This window comes from Micromys minutus (assembly GCF_963924665.1).
Source record: "Micromys minutus genome assembly, chromosome: X".
NCBI classification, from domain to species: domain Eukaryota; kingdom Metazoa; phylum Chordata; class Mammalia; order Rodentia; family Muridae; genus Micromys; species Micromys minutus.
The window spans coordinates 104,238,830-104,256,905 of record NC_137970.1 but is presented as its reverse complement, the minus strand read 5'-3'; positions in this window follow the sequence as shown (position 1 = coordinate 104,256,905).

Genomic DNA, 18,076 nt, shown 5'->3' with positions numbered 1-18,076 from the left:
CCATCCCACTTCTCTGCCCTCCTTCCTTTGCCTCTAAGAGGGTGCTCCTCCACCCATTTACCTACTGCTACCTCACCTCTCTTGCATCTCCCTATGCTGGGGCACCAAACCAAACAGGACCTGGGGCCTCCTCTCCTCTTGATGTCAGATAAGACCATTCTGTGCTACATATGTATCTGGTGCCCTGAAGCCCTCTTTGTATACTCTTTTGCTGCTGGTTTAGTCTCTGGGAACTGTTAGGGGTCCGTTTAGTTGATATTGTTCTTCCTGTGGGGTTCTAATCCCCTTAAGCTTCTTCAGTCCTTCCCTATCTCTTTCACTGGGGTCCCTGAGCTCAGTCTAATGGCTGGCTTTGAGTATCTATATCTGTATTAGTCCCAACACTATTGTTGATGCCAAGAAGTGCTTGCTAACAGGAGCCTGGTATGGGTGTCCCCTAAGAGGTTCTACCAGAACCTGACTTATACAGAAGCAGCCATCTACCACTTCTTGCTCTTAGAATCTTTACACTCTCTCAGCTGGAATGATCTCTGAACGCTGAGAAGGAGTATAATATAGATGCCCCATTTAAAGCTGAGACCGCACCCCACTCTCTTGTTTTTGGACTATGACTACTTGTAAATTTTTGTGTTAGTTGCCATTTACTGATAATGGATGCTTTCTAATGAATATTGAAAAACATACTAATCTGTGACAAGAATGGTAATCATCAGGAGTGTTTGTGTATGTGCATAACAGGTAAAGCATACGGAGGTCAGAGGACAACTTGTAGGAATCAGTTATTTATTTCCACCATGTAGCTATTGATTCTCTTCTTCTGTCATGTGTGTTTTAGGGATCAAACTCATATCAGTAGGCTTAACAGTGAGTGTATTTACCTGCTGAGCCATCCTGCAGGCTTCCTGGTTGTTTCTGTAGCTGCAGCTGATAGTTGTTTTGATCTCCTATGGAGATGCAATAACTGTTGGTGGGAATATAAGATGATATAGCAACTAGGAAAAATGCTAATGGGATTCCTTAAGAGATTGAATAGGGTGTCATGAGTGAGATATGCTGAAAACATTGACCAGTACATTTGTGTGTGTGAAACATTACAATTTAATGAATAACAATGAACTCATAGACTATAAAAATATCTTTGGCTTTAATTTACTAAATAATACTGATTTAGTGTGGTAATCATGACCCTTGACATTCATAAGTTCTTTTATTTCTATCTTACTTAATGTTTTTCATTTTTATATTTGCTTGCCTTTAATTAGCATACAAAGTAAAGGGGGTTCATAATGGCAGTTTTATACATACTTAGTTTCTATTGGTTTTCCTCCCCAGGTACTCTCTCCCTGACTGGCCTGCCCTCCACCTTCTCAACTAGTCATCTAGTTTCCTTTTCAATTTCAATTACTCTTCCTTTTATGTCACATATATTCTAATTCCTTCAAAAATCTCTGTGCTATTTGGACTCTTTTGATGGGGGAATTTCATACATCACTATAAAATTGATATCATTTCCACCCTTCCCTTTCCCTCTTCAATAACCTTCACTGTGTTCTTCCTACTTCCTCTCAAATTCATGAGATCTTCTTTAATTTTTCCGCATACACACACACACACACTTACACACACACACACACACACACACACACATAGATAGAGAGAGGCAGGGAGGAGAGAGAGAGAGAGAGAGAGAGAGAGAGAGAGAGACAGAGACAGAGACAGAGAGACAGAGACAGAGACAGAGACAGAGAGACCCCACCCACTGAGTCAATATAAAATACACATGTGTTTACTCTTGGCTTATACATTGCAGTTTATACAATGACATACAGTTTAGACAGGCTAAGAAAAGTTTGAAATGCCTCTGGAGTTCAAAGGGTTCTTACTGAATACAGGAGGTAGAGAGAGGAGACAGATGCATAGAGTTACTGCAGGCAGACACACACACACACACACACACACACACACACACACACACACACACACACACACACTAACCTAAAGAATCCACAGGCAGAGTTGATTCAAAATATAGAACTGGTTCCAGGTTTACTGGGTCCAGACCAGAGGCCACAGCTGAAGCCCCAGGGACAGAAATGGCACATGCACTGGATAGGCTAATGTCAGACAAGCCAGTGAATACTACTAATCAATCCCTGTGTTAGGTGCCCCTCCATTTATAGGACAGTGTGAAGAGGTTGCATCATTGGCTGGTCTAGCATGTCTGATAAATTTAATGTTTGATTGCTAAGTGATACTACTTCATTTTGTCAGTTTGAGCCTCATGGTTTGTGTTGGATAGATGGTGGTCTTTTATTTGCACAAGCAATATTCTGCTTCAGCATTTGTTTTCAAGATGGCACAAATTGCTGTTTTACAAGATGGAGTCACACAGGGAAAAGCACAGCATGAAAACTACTGTGTTCATGGCTTTCCTGGTCTGCATAGTGGGATTCAGGCTAGTGAAGGAGGCACGCACTGTGAAAGCCCATACCAAAACCAAAACAAAACAAAACATGACCACCAACAAAATGTGTGTATAGGTGTGTCACTGAAAATACCCACATGTAGATACAGAACTGAATATTTAAGCTGTGCTTTATTTAAAGAAGCAACAATCTGTGAAAACAGAGAACTAGCATTCCCAAATTTGCCTTTTCTGGGAGATCTCCAGCTAGTACACTCCATAGAGAAGGTGAACAAAAGCAGTCATTTATTTTGGAGGTTAGTCTTGTCTCCCTTGTCTCTGAGATTTATAGATAAGTAGAAAATTATTGTTATTATTATTATTATTATTATTATTATTATTATTATTATTATTAATTTAAATTTGTCTCTACCCATTTCTCTTGTTTCTGGGCTCTATAAAGTCAGATAAATGACTCAGCCAATTAAGGATGATGACCTAAGTTTGATTCCTGACACCTATGTTATGGGAGGTGCCAAAAGCTGTCCTTTGATCTTCATACTTCCACAAGAGTAAAAGAACATTGACATTTTCTTCTCTTCCTGAAAAGTGCATCAGGAGATGCTAAAGACAGCTAAAATCATCAAATTGTGATGTTCTAGCCTCTCTGTACTGGCATTATACAGACAGTCAGATCTTGGCAAGCTATCTGTTTTTTCCCATTATTCCCTTGGAGATAATGCTCTTTGCTCCAGAAAAAAAATATCCTTACCCCAGTCTTCTAAGAAGGAAGAGGATATGTAGGTTGAAGATACAATTATGCATCCTTTGGGGTGAGGCTCAGGGACACAACCCTCATTTAGTTAACCATGGTAACTAGCAAACTTAGCCCTGGAGGTAAGGTACTATGTTTTGTCTTTTGGAATATTGCTTGTTTGATCACACGATAGTTTCACATTAAAATATCTTGCAGATCCTATTTTTTTTTTATTTTCTCGTGATTTTCTTCTAAGAAAAGGTTTTCACATATCCTCGACTGGACTTGAACTCTCTATATACCTAAGAATGACTTTTAATTCCTGTTCCTCCTGCCTCATCTCTTGGATGCTGGGTTTACAGGTACATGTCACCATGTTCTCTTTATGGAGTGCTAAGGAAGACCAAGTGTGTACCAGAGAAGTAATCTACTAACTGATCTGCAGCCCTCACCCCTGATGTTTACAGTTAGTGGTGGGGAAATGTGAAGGGAAACCCTCATGCTCAGATGAACCAGAGGTTTTAAGAGATAAAAGAACTTAGAAATTCTAGACTAATGCAAGGGTTAAGTAACATTTTACTTGCAAATGAACACTTTCAGGGTAGACTGCTTAGATTCAAGTTTGTTTTGATTTTTACTTTTTAAATTTTTTTAGCATTTCATACAGGTTTATATGTTTAATTCTCAATCCACAAAGCCTGTATACAGTAAGATTGCATCTAACAGACAAGATACAAACTCCCTTCTATATGAGATAAAATGACCTACAGAAACCCTTAAAATATTCGTATCTACTTACTGCTGATTATGTCCATTTGGACCTTGGTCTGCTTTTTCCAGCTCCATCTTGCTCCTCGAATTCCTCCTAATTTTTACTTTTAATGCAGACAAGTTGATTAGTGACTTGACAAAATAACAAAATCAAAGTTAAAAATAAAAAACAAACATTTTCAAGACTAGGTATCAACAATCATATCAAACAATTAAACAAAATTGTAAAGAAAAAAATCAAAAGCCTATTAGTCAGTAAAATTTTAAAAATAAATCAGTCTAATGCATCTCAATATTGACAAAGAGTTCTAAGCTAATATAGTGGATGGAGATCATAGAATTTACACCTGATAAGTGAGGCTAAAACAACTGGACTTCCATAAAAACAAAAACAAATAAAAAGCTTCTAAACATGTTCCATAAAAGAAATCATTGAGTAAATGATATTTAGGTATAAAATATGTAATTCATAGGCCTTCTAGAAGAAAATATAGAATATCATTTTGACTTCTGGCCAGGAGAAGTTTGCCTGTAGACTAAGAAGAGCAAATGATTTGTAAAGTTTATTTAATAAGAGTGCATCACATTAAAATTTTGGATCTGGAGGACAATAAAGCGCTTAGGATGTGGCCCAATGGTAGAACACATACTTAGCATGCCTGAATTACATTTTTAATGTCACACCAGCACACCCACCACCACCCTCTCTCACACACAGAGAGAATAAACTAAGAAAATTAATGAAGGGAGGGCAGAGAGATGGCTCAATAAGAAAATTTACTGGTTTTTAACAGGGTCAGAGTTTGGTTCCCAGCACCCACATCCGGTGGCTCCCTGTAACCTTGTCATACATGGAATCTGCAAATCCCTCCTGGATTCTGAAGTTACCTGCACACACACACGATATACACTATACAGCATAAGTAAATGGACGAATAATTAGTTAATTAAAAATCAATATCTAAAAAATTATTTATTTTATGTGTATAGGGGTTTTTCGACATGTTTATCTTTGTGCCATGTGAGCGCCAAAGTCCGGAAGAGGGCAACAGGTCTCTGGACCTGGGGCTGAAGTTCTAGAAGATTATAAGACACTATGTGGTTGTTGGGGATCTAAATCAGGTCCTCTGCAAGTGCAGCAAGTGCTCTTAACCAGTAAGCCACTTCTCCAGCACCATATGAAATGAATATAAAAAGGAAATTCAAAGATACCCACAGAATAAGAAAAAATATCAAGGAAATATATTCTGATAAAAGGCAGATCCAGCCATATAGAAAATATAAATAAACAACGAAAATGTTCAACTGGTATGAATAGTTACTTCAGTGCAAAGGTATCACATGCTATAAGTGAATAAAAGTAAAAAATATTTTTTCTTTTCTTACCTTGTCAAGAATGGTATAACTCAAAATTGTAAAACAATCAAATATATAAAGATTTTAGCGTTTTTACATTTGCGTGTGAGTGTGTGTTTGTGTGCACGCGCTCCATGACATACATGTGGGAGACAGAGGACAACCTGTGGGAGTCAGTTCTCTACTTTTACTAGATGTGTTCTGGGGATAAAACTTAGGTCATCAGGTTTGGCAGAAAGCATCTACTCAGTGAGCTAAATTGCCAGCTCTTGGTTACCATGTTGCTGCTCCTGTTGCTATGCAACTGTGAATAAGTGACCTAACTTCATTGTTCCTCAGATTTTACATTTGTGCAATGAAAATAAGAAGAATGTTACTCATACTCATAGAATTATCATGACCATTAATCAAGTTAAAGTTTGTAAAATGCTTAGAATAGGGGCAGGAGAGATGGCTTGGTGGTTAAAAGCACACAGTTCTTCAAGAGAACCTGGGTTTAATCCCTAGCACCTATAGGACTGCTCACAACTACATATAATTCAAGTTGCAGGGAATCCACTTCCATCTTTTGACTTCTGTAGGCACCGTGCATATACATGGCATACAGGGAAAACCTGTACATACACCAGGGAAAACCACTTATACATACAAAATCAAACTAAAGCTTCAAAAATTCTTAGAATAATACTTGACACCTGAAAAGCATATGCAAATATGAAATAAACATTTGCTCACTGCCTGTTATGGCTTAGATTTTTGGAGACAGAATCTTGTGTAGCCCAGATCTGACCTTGAGGATGACCCTGATATTCTGATCTGGTTAGAGTTAGGACTAGGGTTTGAGACTGAACTACACCTCCAGCCCTACCTGCTATCTTCAAATACAGATGTCCTGGAAAGTCAGTACCATTATTTCCTTTTTGTAACAGTATTTTTAATTAATTCTTTGAGACTTTTATACATGAATAAAATTTATTTTCATCACATTTATCATCTTTCCTCCTAAATCCTCCCAGATCCACCTAATTTTCTATCTTCAACTTTATTTTGATTTTAAAATGGTATCTATATTTCAATCCATATCCATATCCATGTGTATTATATTATTCAGGGTTGTCTAAAGGAAAAGAACTTGTAGAGTATACATATATATAGAAGATTTACTAGAAACAGTTACAAGCTGTGGTCCAGCTAGCCCAACAATGGCTATCTATAACAGAAGATCCAAGAATCCAGGGCTGATGTCTCAGCTGGTCTTCACTATATGCCAGAATAATGAAGATATAGCCTCTAATGCCAGTGGAGGAATGGACTCGCCAGTGAGAGGGACAGCAAACAGACAAGCAGAGAAAGCTTTCTTCTTCTGTGTCCATTCTTTAAGCAGAAGGTATGGCCCAATTAAAGGTGGATCATCCCAGTTCAAATGATCTGGAGTAAAAGTGGGTCTTTCTACTACAAATGATTTTATTAAGAAAAAAAATCTCTTATAGGTGTACCCAGCCACTTGGATTTTACTTAATTTAGCTAATTACTTGAGTTGACAACCAAGAATAGACAGTGTGTGTGTGTGTGTGTGTGTGTGTGTGTGTGTGTGTGTAATTCAAAAGCAAAGCCCCATCCTATGGAAACAAACTAGCTTTCCTTTGTAATTCCATGGAACATTACTCCTTGCCTTCTAGAGGAAAATGGATTTTTTAATAAACTTCTGAAACAGTTGTCCTATGAGCAGTGTCTGCAGGAATCTGCCTCAGTACAGGCAATCTGTGGTTTTGGATTTTTCATTTTCAGAATATGCTCTGGAAAGCTCCAAGCTCCCGTAATAGACAAATAGCATCAGTGAATTGAATATACATCCTAACTTTAATCTTTTTGTATTTATTTGTGTGTTTGGAAGTGGTGAGCGTGTACCACAGAATGTGTGTGAAGGTCCCAGGCTAACTTATAGGAGTTGCTTCTCTCCTTCCAATGCATAAGCTCAGGGTTGGTAGCAAGTATCTTTACTCCCTGAGCCATGTTACTGACTTGTATCACTTGTATAGTCACATATAAGCACTTGGGTCTTTGAGTTTAGTCTGATTTCTTTTTAGATAATCCATACAATCTTCTACAGTTAGTTTATGTTTGATCATAGACTCATAAAAGCTCTTTTGAGTGTTTTCTGATAAGCCTGGTATTTGGTATCCTGTAAGATCCCAGCTGAACATAAACACTAGCAAGCCTTGGAGGCTCCTTTTCTGGCTTCCTGATAAGGCCGGCTCTAAGGAGATACCCTCTAAAGTAACAAGGGCACAGTACCCATAGCAGAGATTTTAGAATTGGATATGCCTGAATTTAAGACCAAATCTGACTGTTTAATAGCTGTCGTTGAACAAATTAACCTTTCTAGACCCCAGATCCCTCACTATAAAATGAAGACAATAAAATAGATTTCTGCCCATTGTGATAATTAAATGAAGTAATGAATGTAAGATATTCAGAATGGTGCCTGGCCTACAGACACTATGAAATTTGAGCTCTGGTTTATGAAATAACCCTAAACTAGAGGCTATTTTAATAAATAGCATCCCAATTTCTCCTTGAATCCCTAAAATCCTCAGGTGGATATTGTCTGCTCCTATTCCCCATGAATGATTTCACTGGCATAGTTTCTGAATTAACATCAGAACATGTTATGCATTTAAAACAGCGCCATCCATTCTGTCTATGTGGCTTGACTATAATTACTTAGTTAAGCATGCTGGCTCACTCTAGTAATCTCAGCTCTATGGAAGCTGAGGCCAGAGAACCACACATAGAATTCAAGGCCAGCCTGGGCTACATAGTAAATTCCAGGTGAGCTGTGCTATATAATGGCATCCTGTCTTAACACTAGCCCTAAGAACAACAACAAAACACCTCCACTTCATGAAGTTAAAAATTCTGAATGAGAAAAAGTGCAGCAAAGAAAAACTTGGAAAATGGTTCAGTGTCTTTTCTATAGATATATGTCTTAGCATACATATTTGGGACAGAGTCTCATGTAGTTCATGCTGGCCTTTCACTCACTTATATAGCTAAGGATGACCTTGAACCTGAATGCTGTGTTACTGGTGTGCAACACTGCCATAGGTTCTATGAGGTACTGGGGGTCAAACCCAGGGCTTCTGTATGCTATGCAAGGACTCTGCCAACTCAGTTTCATTGTCCCATATAAGAAATATTTGAAAAACTGGCTGAAACAGTATTTTCCAGTTTACCTATTCTTTTATAATGTGGGATTACTCTCTTCTGCTAAGAACTAAATTTGTATGGCTTTGTTCTACTTTGACTAATAGAATATGACAGGAATGAAAACGTCCCTCTTAAAGTTGAACTTACAGGATCTATAATTTGTCTTAGTTGTTTTGCTATTGCTGGAAAGAATGAAACCATGACCAAGGAAATTTATAAATGGAAACATCTAATTGGAGACTTGCTTATAGTTTTAGGGGGTGGGTCCATGACCATCATGGTAGGAATCATGGCAACAGACAGACAGTATCATTGCTGGAGCAGTAACTGGGAGCTTACATAAGATCTAAGAGCAAGAGGTTAGGTGGAGGTTGGCATGAACTCTTGAAACCTCTGAGCCTACTCCCCAGTGACATACCTCCTCCAATGAGGCCATGCCTTCTAACCCTTCTCGGCACAATTCCACTAAGTAGGGACTAAACATTCAAATGTAGGAGCCTATGGGGGCATTCTCTATCAATCTATTATACCATTACATTATGGAAAAGCTAAAAACAGTCCCTTGCAGAGGACCACATGCAGGAAATCTGAGACCCCAAAACCATAAACTTTGCTTGAGCTCTCCAACAGGAACAAAACCATCACTACTTCTGTGAAGGAGGCCATTTCATTGACCCAGCCAACACAAAATAAAGTTGCAAAAATCTGAAAGTAATCTACACAATAAATTATAAATATAAAGTTGATGACTTAGGGCATGAGTTTTAGTGTTGTTTTTTACAAAGCAATATGCGCTTGGCACAGAAACATTTAATAAATATTTTGAGATAATTTAATGCATTTTATTTTATTTTGATGGATATGTATCAACAATTTATATTAACAGAGGACAGTGTGATCTTGAAAGCCATGTGAACAGTATATATTGATTGAATCCAGCCCTAATGTATCCTTCCTAACGCCATTCTCAGGTTACAGTAAGCACTATTGTACCTTCAGGTCACTGTTTTCCTTTCTCTAATTTCCCACATATAACAGGGAACCCAAAGACCTTGTCTGTTCATGCTTGTCTTATTTTACTTAACATAATGTCCTCCAGTTCCATCCATTTTCTATCAGAGTGTTATATCAAGAAGATACAAACAACTTCGAAAATACAACATCAAAAAACAATAATCCAATGAAACCAAACAAACCATCCAAATAGACACTTCTCAAAGAAATATGAATGGCAAACTGGTAATTGAATGGTACTCAATGTTAGCTAGAATGACTATTAAAAAACAAAAAATGAAGCAAAATAAAAACAAGAAGATGAACATTATGTTACTTTCTAGTAGATTTGAGAGGAAATGCTCTTCAGGATGGATGCTATTTCAGTGTGAATAGCAAATAGATTCATTCATGTTTGTAGAACTGACCTTTTCTGCTATTTTGCTTTAATAATGGCTCATGTGAATTGCTAGCCATTAAAAACAAACAAGCAAAAAGCTTTCTGCTGGTAGAGGTGGGAGGATGTAAGTTTTCTTGGTTAATTTCAGAGATACTGAGTACTGCTGAAAAAAGATGTATGCTTTTGGTTTTGTGTCCAGGCTTTAGCTATATCATTGATTTACCTTTGCAGCAACATATTACTGCCTATTCTGTTTCAGGTATTAGTAAGAATATGAGATCTACTGAAGAAACATACATATAAGAACTCTAACATGAATGTTGTGTGTATTGGAAGCTCTGCTCTTATCCACTAAAAAGTCATGGCTTGTAACTGGTGCCAGGCATCATCTCCCAGTGTCAAAGATCTTCATGATAGATCAAGGGCCTATTTTGTTTGAAGACTCAAAAATAAACTATAGTAACACTGAGTGTTTCTTTTTTGACTATTATGAAGGAAACCCCAGGCAGTGGTAGCACTGTATTCAGCAGAAGTTGGCCCTCATATCTATGGGTTATGAATCCGTGACTTTAGCAACTTATCACCAGACAAAAGCACTTTTAAAAACTTATTATCTCCAGGCTGGAGAGATGGATGAGCAGTTAAGAGCCCATACTGCTCTTCCAGAGGATCTCAGTTTGGTTTCTAGCATTCATGTCAGTAAGCTCACAAATATACAGGACTCTAGTCCCCAGGGGTGCGGGCTGACAGCCCCTTGTGGCTTTCATGGGAACGTTCACTCATATGCACATTCCCATACACAGTCTCATGCACAGACGAATAAAATATTGTATCTCTACTTCACACGTAAAGGCATTTATTTTTCCTGTTTCAGGAAGTCTATTTGCAGTTATATTAATTTGAATTCATCCAAGCAAACAATGCCAGACAAACAAACAAGAACCAATAACAAAAACAAAAGCCTTACAGTTTTATCTAGTTGAGAGCTCCTTCCTTTCCTTGGTAATGCACTCATATAATTATTTCATGGAATAATAGCATTCCACATACCTAAGAGGACAATAGTTACATATTTAATGCTTTTAAACTCACACAGTGCATTGATGAATCAGAATTGTACTATATATAATAGAGTAACCAAAAACAAGGCTTAGTGAAGGACATACCTTTCTGGGTACATGATCTTTTTTGTTTATGATTAGCACATGAACATGTGGTAATTTGGGGGTGTCAGCACTGCTGCTTGTGGCCATTTATTAGAATATTTCTGAAAACTCTTGACTAATTTTGAAATTTAAATTTAAGGATGTATAAAATGACTCTAAGTTCCATGAGAATAGAGGTCCAATCTCCCATCTACTGTCAACTATCATAACTCTGGGGCTTACTAGGGCATGTGGGACAAAGCAATCAATCATGTGTGGCACATATGCATAGTTCAGTGTGGCTTCAATATAGGATAGAATGGGGGAATGACAAAAGATGAGACTCAGATGGCAAGGAAAGTTGACTATATGCTTGTCATGCTATGCTAAGGGATATTGACTTTCTATTAGCTGATGAAGCTCCTGCATAGTTTTCATATAACCTGAGAAAATGGCCATTTTAGAAAGAGTATTTGTCCTTCAAAGAGGAAGCATGCCCAGCTAAAGGCTGGTGATACCAGAATAGAAGCATCACATACAATGTGAAGAAGATAAAGATGGGATATAAGACACATCTTTAGAGAGAAGAGCTGACCAAGTTGCATGTAAGAGATCTTTGGTTTTTTATTAATTTATTTATACATTTTGCATCCCTATTACACCCCACCTCCACATCTACTCCCAGTTACACCCTTACAAATCCCTCCTATTATTCTACTCTCTCTGCTTCTCCTCAGAGAAGGGGAAGCTCCTCTTGGGTACCACCCTGCCCACTCTGGACATCCAGTACCAGCAGGACTAAGCACATCTTCTCACACTGAGATCCAACCAGGCAGCTCAATTAAGAGAAAGGGATTTGATTGCAGGCAACTGAGTCAGAGACAGTCCCCACTGAAAGTGTTAGAGGACCTACATGAAGGCCAAGCTGCACATCGGCTCCAAATATGTAGGGCATGCAAGATATCTTTGCAGGGAGAAGTGGTTTAATGGTGACTCGCCATTAGTGTGGAGAGGCTAGCAAGCTGACTCTCATCTTTTTAGAATAGATTTTAAAAATCATGAATGAATGAATAAATAAGTTGATAAATAAATAAAAGCAGTAAGTCAATGGGCTGGTGATGTGGCTTAATGCCTAAAGGTGTGTGCTGCTAAACCTGACAACCTGAGTTCAATCCCTGGCCTGGGACACACAAAGTGGAAGGAAAGAATTAATTTCTTCAAGGTATCCTCTCACCTCTACACATGTGCTGTGAGATGTGTGTGTGTGTGTGTGTGTGTGTGTGTGTGTGTGTCCCACAAACCTACACTAACTAGATAGACAGATAGATAGATAGATAGATAGATAGATAGATAGATAAATAGATAGATAGAAAGAGGCAGACAGATAAACAGACAGATAGATAACAGTAGTAAGGCACATGTGTGCACAAGCAGTGTGCTATCCCATCCCAGATTCTATCCACCAGCTCCAGAGTTAATCTCCTCACTTTCCTCCATTGAGCCTACCTTCTTTAACATAGAACAAGCATCGTGGAGCCATTTTCCTAGTAATCTGGAGGACTTGTTGGCTTATATGCAAATGTTAAACCATTTTATATAAGAGACTTAACTGATTTATTTATTTATTTATTCGTCCAAGCTGGATACTGAAATTGCTTCCTCACACAAACAGAGGGTGACTATATACAACTGTGCAAATGTAATCTAGCATTTTGTTCCATTAAGGCCAGACCTTTAGGGCTGGAAATATAGCTTAGTTAATAGAGGGTTTGTCTAATGTGCATTTGGCCATGGATTCCAGCCCCAATAATGTCTAAGTCTGGTGTGGTGGCACATGCCTATAACCCCAGCACTCAGTAGGGTAGGCAGAAAGACTACAAGTTCAAGCCATGTTTGAGTGCATAGTGATTTTGAGGCCATCCTAATGAGCTACATGAAAAATTGTCACGTTAGTGATCTTTTCTATACCCAGCAACTTGAGCTGCATGCAATGCAATGAAAACGACTACATTGTTGACCTGCCCTAGATGAAACCCTTCCTTTGGAAAGCATAGTTCTGACCATTAATTATGTTTCAGATCATTATGTTAGGATGCAGAAGCTATTTGATCAGAGGTAGCCAGGATTTTCAATTACTCTCAGCTGAATTCTGAGTAAGGACAATTTTGCCTTCAAGGTAAAAGAGGAAACATTCACATGACTCATTTTCACAAATAAATAGTTAGCTGCCTCTCGAAGGTAAGAGACCCACAAGGAAGTCAAATACTCCATAAAAGCTCCAGCTTTGCTATGTCTTCCCTTGACCTACCTACCTTACTATTTTTTTTCTGTAAAGGGTATTTTGTACGTGATCGTGTTCCAGGAATAGATGAAGTGAGCCTGTGATGAAGGCCATTGCATCCTGATTTCATTTAAACTGCTCTTCACTATTTTCTCCCTGCATTTAGTTAGGACCCCATTGTTGATTACTCTTTCATCCCTCTGTGATTAGATCAATTTGTCTGTGTCCCTTGTATATTGGCCAGATAATAAAATCATAATCTGAGCATCAACGGAGTGTTTTAATTTTGGTGTTCACAGGCTAATTCATTTTATAACATCACTTGATCATTTTATAACATGACAGGCAAATCTCTGAGACACCTGATCAAGGCAGACAAATATTTACTGAGCACCCACAACATGGCAGGCACTCTCTTGGGTCCTAGAAAAACAGGCGAAATTCCCTTTCATTAGGACATTTGTACACTGGAGAAAGAAGCCAGAACTAGATAAGTGAAATAATCTGTATGTGTGTGGATAACAGGTTCTGTGTAACAGATCAAAAAGAGAAGAAAGGCCTTGTTTAGTTAACCATATGTGTTCTTTCAAATATGATTTTTAAAATTTCTATCCGGTAGATGAAGACAGAGTGGAAACTCTGATTGGGATGTAATATATGAAAGAATAAAACAAAAGTAAAGACTAATGCAGTGGAAGGAGTGGTTACTACCTTTCACTGACATCTGTCCCCTCATGTGTATAAATGACACCAGTGGCAGAACTTTTGGCCTTCCCAATTAAATTACTGAGGGAAATGCTTTAAGGAATTAATGACCCTCCACCAATGATACAGAAAATGAATGTTACCAACCAGCATGGGCACAAGTTTCAATCCACCATAGAATCCCACTGCTGGATCCTACATTAGAGCAGAACACATTCCATCAAGGAGAACTTGGCTTCCCAGAGCTAGTGCTAGGGAGACAGTATCAAACCACCTCTCATCATCCTTTGTAAATGTTGGCCTCACTTTACTCCACCACTCTCTGGTGCTCTAGATGCCCACAGAGCAGTCTTGCTAATATGCAAGCTGAATAGTACTCAAATATGCACTAGATGCCTGTATCTTGAAATGACATCTTGTTTTGTTTGAGTTTGTAATAATTACCGAGTTTGAGCTTTCTATACAAATCACTAGTCCTGGGATCATTATACAATATAGAAAAAAAATATCATTTCCAATTGTAGTTTCTTGTAGTTTTTAGCTAATTGTAATGAATATATCATCATGTCCCGGTGTCTCTTCAACAATGGATTAGCTACTGGATAAATATGATTATTTAAGAAGGCCTCAGGGAGTGTTTTGAACTAAGACTTCAAGGAGGTGATAAAGTTAATTTCCTTATAGATATCCAAAAAAAGGGGGGCAGTTTGTGAAGGCAGAATAAGATATGCAACAATACCGAGACAGTATACACTTAACTGTGTTTAAGAATCAGCAGAGGGTCCCATGTCTTAAACGGATTTAGTTAAGAGAACAGACTTTCAGTTCATAGACAGGGGGGCGGTACTACTGTTTATGTACTCAGGGACCACTCTCAGAACTTTGATCCTTGGGAAATTATCTACAGGATTAATTTTTATTAATGGGTCAGTTTGTTTGCTAATTTAAGGACTGCCTATGGGGCTCAAGGAAGATGGAAGTAGCAAATGATGACGGCAGTACTCTCTCTGAGAGATGCTGGTGGATCTCTCTAGTTACAATAGTTACTATGAGCAGTAAAGGCACTCTGAATAATAGTTTCTAGGCTGAAATTGCAATATTTACACAAAAGTCACAAAAGTAGCCATGAGAGATTAAGAGGCCAAGGATAAGATGAGTATTTTGCTCTTCTCTAGGACTTGCTTCCCCTAAGTGCTATCTGTGCATAACCCCCACTCACCTTTCACTCTCACTCTCTCTCTCTCTCTCTCTCTCTCTCTCTCTCTCTCTGTCTGTCTGTTTGTCTCTCAGTGTCTGTCTGTCTCTCTCTGTGTCTCTCTGTCTCTTTCTGTCTCTCAGTGTCTGTCTGTTTGTCTGTCTCTCTCTCTGTCTCTCTCTCTCTCTGTCTCTCTCTCTCTCTCTCTCTCTCTGTCTGTCTCTCAGTGTCTGTCTGTCTGTCTCTCTCTCTGTGTCTCTCTCTCTGTCTGTCTGTCTCTCAGTGTCTGTCTGTCTGTCTGTCTGTCTGTCTCTCTCTCTCTCTCTCTCTCTCTCTCTCTCTCTCTCTCTCTCTCTCTCTCTCTCTTCTCTTTCTCTCACAAACACACACACACATAAACAAGGCATCACACACACACAGCATCACATGGCCTAAAGCAGCAGTAGACCTGGCTTGCCAAAGGGAGGTGGATGTTAATGGAAGAGACTCAGCATCTGTCTTAAAGAGGCTGCGACCAGTTTTACTTCACTAAAAGGTCCAGCAAAGAAAGGAGGCTAGGCAGAGGAGAGGGTAGCAACATTAAGGGAAGCTACAGAAAAGATCACTACATGTCTTCTTTGTCCTCCAACTACCCAGACCACTAACTGGCCTTGGAAGTGGGGCCTCTTGTGATGCAAGCTTTGTAGAAAGTGGAAAAAGCTAGGTGAAAACATTATGTTTCTGAACAAGCTAATTTCATAACATTAAATACTGCACAATTTATATAGGGTATCTATGGGAAAAGGGGGCATGAAAGTTAAAGAGATCCAGGATTTGAAAGGGGAGAGTGAAATTGGGGTATAAAATAGCAATAGATGGAGTATGATCACATTGCTTTATATGCATTTATGGAAGTGCCAATATCACACTGTCTTGATTGCTAGAATTTTCCAATGTAGTTTAAAATTATACATGATATCTAAGACTTTCTTAGCAGGATTTTCCTGTGGCTATTGGGGGGGTCTTTTATGGTTTTATATAAACGTTAGAATGATTTCTATTTCTGTGATAAGTGCCATTGAAATTGTGCTAGAGATTCTGTTGAATCCATATATTGCTTTGGGTAGGTTGGAAGTCTTAACAATACTAATTTTGCCAATATATGAGCAAAGGAGAGATTTCTGATTTTTCTCCAGTTTCTTACATCATGCTCTATAGTTTTCAGTGTACAGATAATTCAGTATTTTGATTCCTAAGTGTTTCATTTATTTTTGATAAGTATGATTTTTTTCTTAATTTTTGGTAGGTAGGTATTTATGTAAAATATACAACTGATTTTTACATGTATGCTTTATATCATTTTATTTTGGTGACTTTATTTAGTGGGCTTAACATGATTTCCAGTGTGGAGAGTCTAGGAATTTTTTTTCTTCTCAGCTTATCCAATTCCTAGATATACAATTGTTTATAGTGTTCCTTTATAGTCTATTTTAATAGGTCTTCTTTTGTTTCTTCTCTCATTGTAATTTTCTCTTTTTCTCTGGCATTGATCTAAGATTTGTCTTTCATTTACTTTTGCTTTGATTCATATTATTTCTTCTATTTCTGTGTTTACTTTGCTCCTTTGTACCCTAGTTCTATGAGGAACAAAGTTCTGTCCTTGTGATGATTTTTCTTTTAATTATTTCTTTTATTTTTGAAATTATACTTACCATTTATCACTGTATCTTTATTTTAGTTTTCTTTTCATATTTTGAGACAAGCTATGCAGGAACCCAGGCTGGCTTTAAATGTGCTATGGAGTTGAGAATGACCTTGAATGTCCAATCCTCCTGCTTTCCTTTCCTGTTGCTAGATTTACAAGCACGCATGACCATGCCTAGCTCAATCATTATAACTTTCCTTGTTCTAAAGATGCATTTTGTTATTAATTATGTATATGTATGAATCTGTGTATAGTTATGTACACATGAGTGTAGGTGCTTACAGACCAGAAGCATCAGATCTCCTGAAACTGGAGTCAAAAGTGCTAGGAATTGAACTTCATCTTCTGCAAGAACAATATGCACTAATGGCATTACTTTTGTTACATCCCACAACTGTAGCAAGTGTTCTTTCATTTAAGTTTAATTTTAATCCAGTTTTAATTTCTTCTTGTTGAATCACATACAACTTAGTTTCCATATATTTGTATCTTTTTGTTTATATCTTTCCGTGGATTCAATTTTTGTCTCATCATCTGCTTATCTTCAAGCCTAAAAACTTTCCTTCTGCCTTTATATCCTGTAGTATACACAAGGGACCACTATAATCTTTAGATTTATGTTACAATATTTATTCGGTTTTAAATAATATTTTCCCTGGAAAAATTTATGATTCCTTGTACAGAAATATATTTTCTTTACAACTCAAAAATTTAATCCATTACCAGGCTTAATGGATCATACTAACAGAAGCATGGAAGACAGCAGAGCTGAGAGTAATGAAAATTATGATAACCTGGCTCAGGAAGTTTCATAAGAGAAGAATATTAATATATTTTGGCAAAGAATGTGGCTGATTTTACCATTAGACTTAGAATCTGCCTGAGGCTAAATTGAAGTTCTGAGATTCAATGGTGTTGGTAGAGGAGATTTCACGATAGCATAGGATTAACTATGTCTTATGGTAACTTTTATACAGATCTATAATGAAAAACAGCAAGCTGAATTAGGAAAAATACAAAAAAAAATGTACAGTTTGAGTAGAAAGGGAGCACCAGGAAGTTTAAAGGAACTTGGTGCTCAAGGAGATACAAAGCTTAAAGAAAGGCCTGAAGCTAAATGGGATAAAGAGAGTGATGACCTTAGAAGACAAGATCCCACTCAGCTAACCTTCCAA